We start from the raw sequence: 6,507 nt of genomic DNA on the forward strand, positions 1-6,507 counted from the left end.
GGTTAATACTTCCACCTTCCAGTCTCATATTTATCAACTTGAAATAAAACTTTTTAGAATAATTATTTATAACACCAAAAACACGATAAATGAGAGCTTTCCAAAATTCTTCCTCTTCTTTTCTGTGTGGAAACTGTTTCTGCACTGCAAAAACAGGAATCTTAAAAAAAGTAAAATGACTTTTGTTCCAAAAAAATTAATGATAAAAAAAGAATAATCTCATAAAGTTTTTCAAAAGCAAAACATTCTTCGTTTGAGAAATCATGTCTCTGTGACTAGAATTGTTTTCTTCAAATAAAAGTCTATTTTTTGACTCATCAGCAGATTTTTTTTTCTTCTTATTTAAGGAAAATCTGCCAATTGGATTAGAATTGTTGACTTATTTCCAATTGGCCTGTTTTTGCAGTATACAACCCAACTTTGTGCAGACGGGGGTCACAAATGAAAATGGTGCCACATCAATTCCATAAAAAGTGGAGGAAAGAAAAGGACACGTGGTAGAGATAAAACCACTGTCAGAGCAGCGAAAACCTCAGTAAGAGCACTTCTCCAGAGCGGAGCGGAGGGCTGCAGATCACTCATTAACCACCAGAGGAGAAAGGTCAGACCAGACTTATAAACAAACTCAAAGATCATCTCTGAAAGTCAGAGTGCTTCTGAAACATTGATAAGAAAATTTAAGATCTGTCTGCACATCAGTGGTAGAGAGACAACCTGTATTACTACTATAATATTAAAACAAATGAATAAATACAGTATAAAATGTACACATGAAATTTTTAAATTTTAAAGAGAGAAAAAAAACGTAATTTTTTTTTTTTTTGCTTAGAAAAAGGACAGAGAAGTTAAGAGACACATGGAGAACCCGCAGCAGCAAAAGACAAGCATCAATCATAAATGTCTAAATTGATGAGATACTGAGATTACACGTTAAAAACACCAGAAACAGGATTTTCACTGGAGTGGGTGTTTAACAATAAAATATCACTTTTCTATATTAAAAATAAACATCCTTAGAAATAAATTACAGTTTTTGATACATCTATTTTTTTTAATAAAGATTTGTCTGAATACTCCCTTAGAAAAAAAATAATTATTTATCTGTATTTTCTGGAGTATAAGTCGCGCCGGAGTATACACCAAGAGAGCAAAACATGTCAAATCAAGAAGAAAAAAACCTTATATAAGTTGCTCTGGAGTATAAGTCACACTTTAGGGAGAAAAGTCTGAAGTTTCAGAACATATCCGCCAACCCCAGCTTAGCTAAAAAATTAATAAATAAACACAAGAACGCAAATCTTTTTATCTGTATGTGAAAAATATCAAAGTTTAAGAGGAAAACAATCAGATTCTCCTCCATGTTTGTTTTGGACGACACTTCTTCTGCCTCTGTCAGTAGCAAATACTTCAGATGCAGCACCCTCTAGTGGTTGTTAGAGATAACAACCGGTAAAGGACGACCGGTGTTTACTTGGAAAATAACAGATATCTCTACCAGAAAATATGGTAAGTGTACTAGAAGTATACCAAAAGCGAGGTAGGCAACAATTCAGTTAGTATACTTCTTACACTATATGTACATAATATATAGCAGGGGTGTCAAACTCTATCGCAAAGGGGGCCAAAATCCAAAACACACCTTAGGTCGCGGGCCTGACAGGATAAACATTTATTGGACACTCTAAAACTAAATTATTGATACAGTAACTTTTTAACAGAATTATGAACTAAATATACAGAATTACCCGCGTAAATGCTAGTGTGAATGCTGTATGCTGATTTTGGCCGCTGAAGTTGCTGAAACTGCTAAAAACCCTGAAGCTAGTTGAAAACGCAGAAGTGAAAAGCTGAAAGTGGTAAAGTTGATGGCTGGAATCGCTGAAGCTGATAGCCAGCTAAAAAAAAATAGCTAAGTCCCAAATTGGCCACAAAAAAACTAGGTTAGCCAAAACAGCTAGCATGTAGTTGAAAAAAAGCTAACTTCGAAAATAGCTTAAAAACTTAAAAATTAGCCGCAACAGCTAATGCATAAATATTAGCCAAACTCCAAAACAGCCTCAAAAAACTTTAAAAAAAAAAACCTAAATTAGCCAAAACAGCTAGCATGTAGCTGAAATATTAAACTTCAAAACTACATAAAAAAGTAAATGGCAAAATAGTCCAAAAAGCTCAAAGAAATCCAATTTTTAAAACTGTAATAACTTTTAAACATAATTATAAATAATAAAAAGGCAGAAATATTATTCCAGAATAAATCAACTTAAACCTTAAATAACTTTAAATATTTTACCCTCCATAAAAATATATTTTGTAAAAATTATATAAGTTAGAAATAAGTGCAAGATACCATCGGGCCATTAATAACAATAAAACAAAATGATCTGGAGGGGCAAATAGAATTACCCGGAGGGCCATATCCGGCCCCCGGGCCATGACTTTGACACATGTGCTTTACGGGTACTATTTTGTCCAAGAAGTTTGTGGATAACTGCTGACTCGGCTGGTGCAAAAGTGATAAAAGGGGAGAACCCCCCAAATGTGAATCCAGAGAAACAGTTTGTTTCCCTGAAGGATGAAGGTGTGAGCATCTTAGAGGAGGATGCGCTGCAGGCCCGCATGCTCCCGCACGGATCTGGGCTGGGTCTCTTAATTGGGATGTTTGTGCGTCCGGCTGCGGTGAGGACGGATCCGGCAGAGGAGTCACAGCCTGCGTGCCTCACGCAAACCCCTCCTCGGCTTGCGGGCTGATCAGCGCGGGGGTCTGACAGACTGACTGCCTCTCCCAACAACTACACACCCCGATCCGAGTTCCCCTCGACCCGAGCCTCCATCCGCCATTTTCAGCAGATTGAAGGCAGGTCGAGCACAAAAATCACAAGCCCCCGCTCAAATCACGCAGGTAAGTGCGGGATCCTCCGTTCAAAAACAGCAGCGGGAGACAATGCGGGAGGCTGCACTAACACCTTACTCCGTCCGGACCGATTGCGGGGAGCGGACGGGCTCGCAGACGGGGAGGGGGGAACAATGAGCCGCCTCATCCTCCAGGCGATTTGCGGTTTCATCCTTTTTTTTCTGGGGGGTCAACTTTTCTTTGGATAACGGACATATATGTTCATGGAAGTTCATCTGCGGGCTCTCCACTCACGCAACAGTGCGGCTCGGAGTCACACAAGGAAAGTCACAAGTTTGTCCTCCTTGTTCGTTTTAGTCAGAAACAAAACCTCTGCTTAAATATCGCCGAGAATCTTTTTTGCATTTAAATTCCATCAACGCAGCAGTTCCTCGGGTTAGAGTCATAGGGTTGTAAAATGTTCCTTTTTAGCATTTACTTTGGATAAATTAATTAAAAATCCCAGCGGTCACGTGGGAGCCCAGCCCACTACAGCCTATTGTTGACCTCAAACTGAACACACTCCCAAAGATTCCTGATTTAATGGACAAACGTTTAGATCAGGGTCTGCAACCTTCAAGACTTAAGAGTCATTTGTGTCAATCGGCACAAAGTTTTACTTAGGAAAAAAAACTCTTTATTTCTGTAATTATTATGAAAATAAATTTACCTTTTCCCTTTAAAGATAAACAGCCTTTTTAAGAAATTGGGAAATACTTTATAACTTTTGACAAAAGTACACTTGACTTTTTTCTAAACAAAATAAACTCTGAACCCCAAGGAATTATCTCATTAGAAACTAATATTGAAGTAGTAGGTTTAAAGAGCTGCCACGATTAGTCGACTAATCGATGACTAATCAGCTATTGAAATAGTCAACAACTAATTTAAAAGTTGATTAGTCGTTAGTTTATATTTTATGGAGTCAAAGTGTAGTACATTTCAAAGTTATAATGGGATTAAGCTAGCTTTTTTGGGGTATTCTGGCATTTATTAAGGATTTTTAGCTATATTTTGGAGTTTAGCCAATACCCCCCCCCCCCGTTTTTTAGGCTAAACAGGCATTTAACTACGTAACATTTTAGCTGTCAGCTTTAGGGTTTTCTGCTATCATCTTCAGCGTTTTTAGCTTTCAGCCTAGCATCTTCAGCAGCCAAATTCAGCTTAGCATTCACACTAGCATTATTGCAGGTAATGCTATATATCTTGTTTTTTGTTAGTTTAAAGCTAATGATGATTATGTTGCGGGCTTTACATCCAGTTTGCACATGATAGCAGTTTTTAAAAAAAGTTTTCTATTTACATTTTGTGGTGCTTCTCAGCCAGAAATTTTGAAATCTAACATACAAGAAGTTAATTAAGTGACGCCTACTGTGTTTTTTAAACCATAGGGTTCAGTTAAACCCTCAGTTTGTTCAGAAATAGAAAATCTACCTCATGATTCAGTTATTGTGGTTGTGACCTCCAATTTAATTTTCTGTAGTACATGGCACACTAATATCTGTAAAAATGTGTAGTTCGACTTGTGATGGCTACTTTCAACTGCTTGTAAATACATTTGACTCAGTTCATTTTTTTTATTTTTAAAACTAAAATGATGTTTCTTAACCGAGAGAGCCACAATAAAGGGGTAAAAGAGCCACACGTGGCTCTGGAGCCCCAGGTTGCAGACCTCTGGTTTAGATTTATGAACGTATTCATCCATAATGTCAGTGGATTGAGGGTAGACACATAGTCTATTGTGGTTTCTATGAGTAAACCTATATTTTAAACCATAACCTGATCAACATATCGTATGCAAATGCTGTTTTAACTTTAATTATTTAACCTTTTATCAAAAAGTACACTAGAAGTTTATTTTATTGGGGGTATATTCACACTGGACACATATGGTTCACTTTAAGTAAACCAGTTTGTTTTCCCCGAAATTCAAGAATACATTTTCAGTCTGAATGCACCCAAGTGGACCCTGGTCCAAAACCACAAACCGCTCTAGGATCCATCTTTCAAGGTGGTCTTGGTTAATTTCCATTCAGACTGAGCTCTGGTTCGCTCTGAGTTTACTGAGTCTGAACAGGCTCTGTGGTTGGATTGGGAGAACTGCACCAAAACAGCCACCGTAGCCCACTATTACTGGCTGTCAATACAGTAGGAATGAAGCAACCAAAAAGCCATGGACAAATATAAATTAATGATGAGACAACAACTCATTGAAATGTGGTTGAATGAATGCAGGCTCTTTAAAACAACCCCTAACCCTTGTGCTATCTTATGGGGTCCAGATGACCCAAGCCTTACATCAACATGTTATCAGTTCCATGACAAATGTGGATGAAGGTGGACAGGATTTTATATTTATCATGGACACCAGTGAAAAATTAAAAATCATTGGGAAAAAAAAAGTTCAGCGCATGTCTTGTGGGGTTCAAATGTCCCCACTCCCAACATCAATAGGATAGCACAGGGGTTAACGTGATCCTTATCCCACTGTTTTCCCGACTATCCATAAACACTTAAGGTAAGGTACCTTCATAGCTGTCGTCTGCTCAGTAACCGCCTTCTCCGTACCAAAGTAGCAGTAAAAGCTGTTGTACCTGAAGTTGATACAGATGTTCAGAATTGTTTTTAGCAAAATGTAAAGTTTGAATAAGTGAAATATTCATTTTTAATTCCATTATTCTTTCTCTCCCCACTTTGCCCCGCCCTTGTAATTCCTGGCCAATGACTGAAGAGATCTGTTGTTATGTGGTTTTGTTTACCAGCTTTGACTCAAAACGTAGATGTCCGGTTGATGACAGTCTAAATATAGACCAAACGCAAGGTTCAGGACACAATCCGGACTAAATAAAGTGGACTCCATCCGGGCTAACAGCCGTTTCCAGTCTGAAAACACTATAAATATACTTGAGTATAGGTGTTACACACCATAGAGCACATGTGTCAAAGTCAAGGCCCGGGGGCCAGATCCGGCCCTCCAGATCATTTTATTCTTATTAATGGCCTGATGTTATCTAGCACTTGTTTCTAACTTATATCATTTTGACTAAATATATTTTTATGGAGAGTAAAATATTGAAAGTTAGTTGATATCTTCTGAAATAATATTCCTGTCTCTTTTTATTCATAGTAATGTTTAAAAGTAAAGTTTTTAAATTTTAGTTTGTTCAATAAATGTTTATACTGTTAGGCCTGCGACCTAAGGTGTGTTTTGGATTTTGGTCCCCTGTGCGATAGAGTTTCACACCCCTGCCATAGAGTATGTACTATGGATATCCCAATCAGGTTTTTTTGGGCCGGATCAGATTCCGAGTCATTGGATTTTGTGGATTTGCCGATACCAAGTCCGATCCGATACTTTTTTTAACACATTTAAAGCATGAACAAATTTAATAAACAGATAAGCGTTGTCCCTTATTTATATTTCATTAACCTTTATTCATCATTAAAAACTTAAATACAACATTTCTGTGAAGTAGCTTTAATAGCCAAGTAAAAATAGAGCAAATATAAACTAGGAAATGCAATATTTCCTTGTTATAGAAGTGATAATTAGTCATGTGATAAAGTTTAGTGACTTTAGCTTTAATATCTTTAGAGCTATTGAACATTTTTGACCA

The 6,507-nt window shown here is 37.3% G+C and overlaps 1 protein-coding gene across 1 annotated transcript in view; it reads left to right on the forward strand.

Moving 5' to 3' along the window:
- The first annotated feature begins 2,473 nt into the window (after positions 1-2,473).
- prdm2b (PR domain containing 2, with ZNF domain b) overlaps positions 2,474-6,507 on the forward strand; it is a 75,539-nt gene continuing 71,505 nt past the window's right edge. The window contains exon 1 of the mRNA XM_024270068.2: positions 2,474-2,899. The gene's annotated coding sequence lies outside the window, so the exon portion shown is untranslated. The remainder of the gene's footprint in view (positions 2,900-6,507) is intronic.

Source organism: Oryzias melastigma, linkage group LG5 (genome assembly GCF_002922805.2).
Source record: "Oryzias melastigma strain HK-1 linkage group LG5, ASM292280v2, whole genome shotgun sequence".
NCBI lineage: Eukaryota > Metazoa > Chordata > Actinopteri > Beloniformes > Adrianichthyidae > Oryzias > Oryzias melastigma.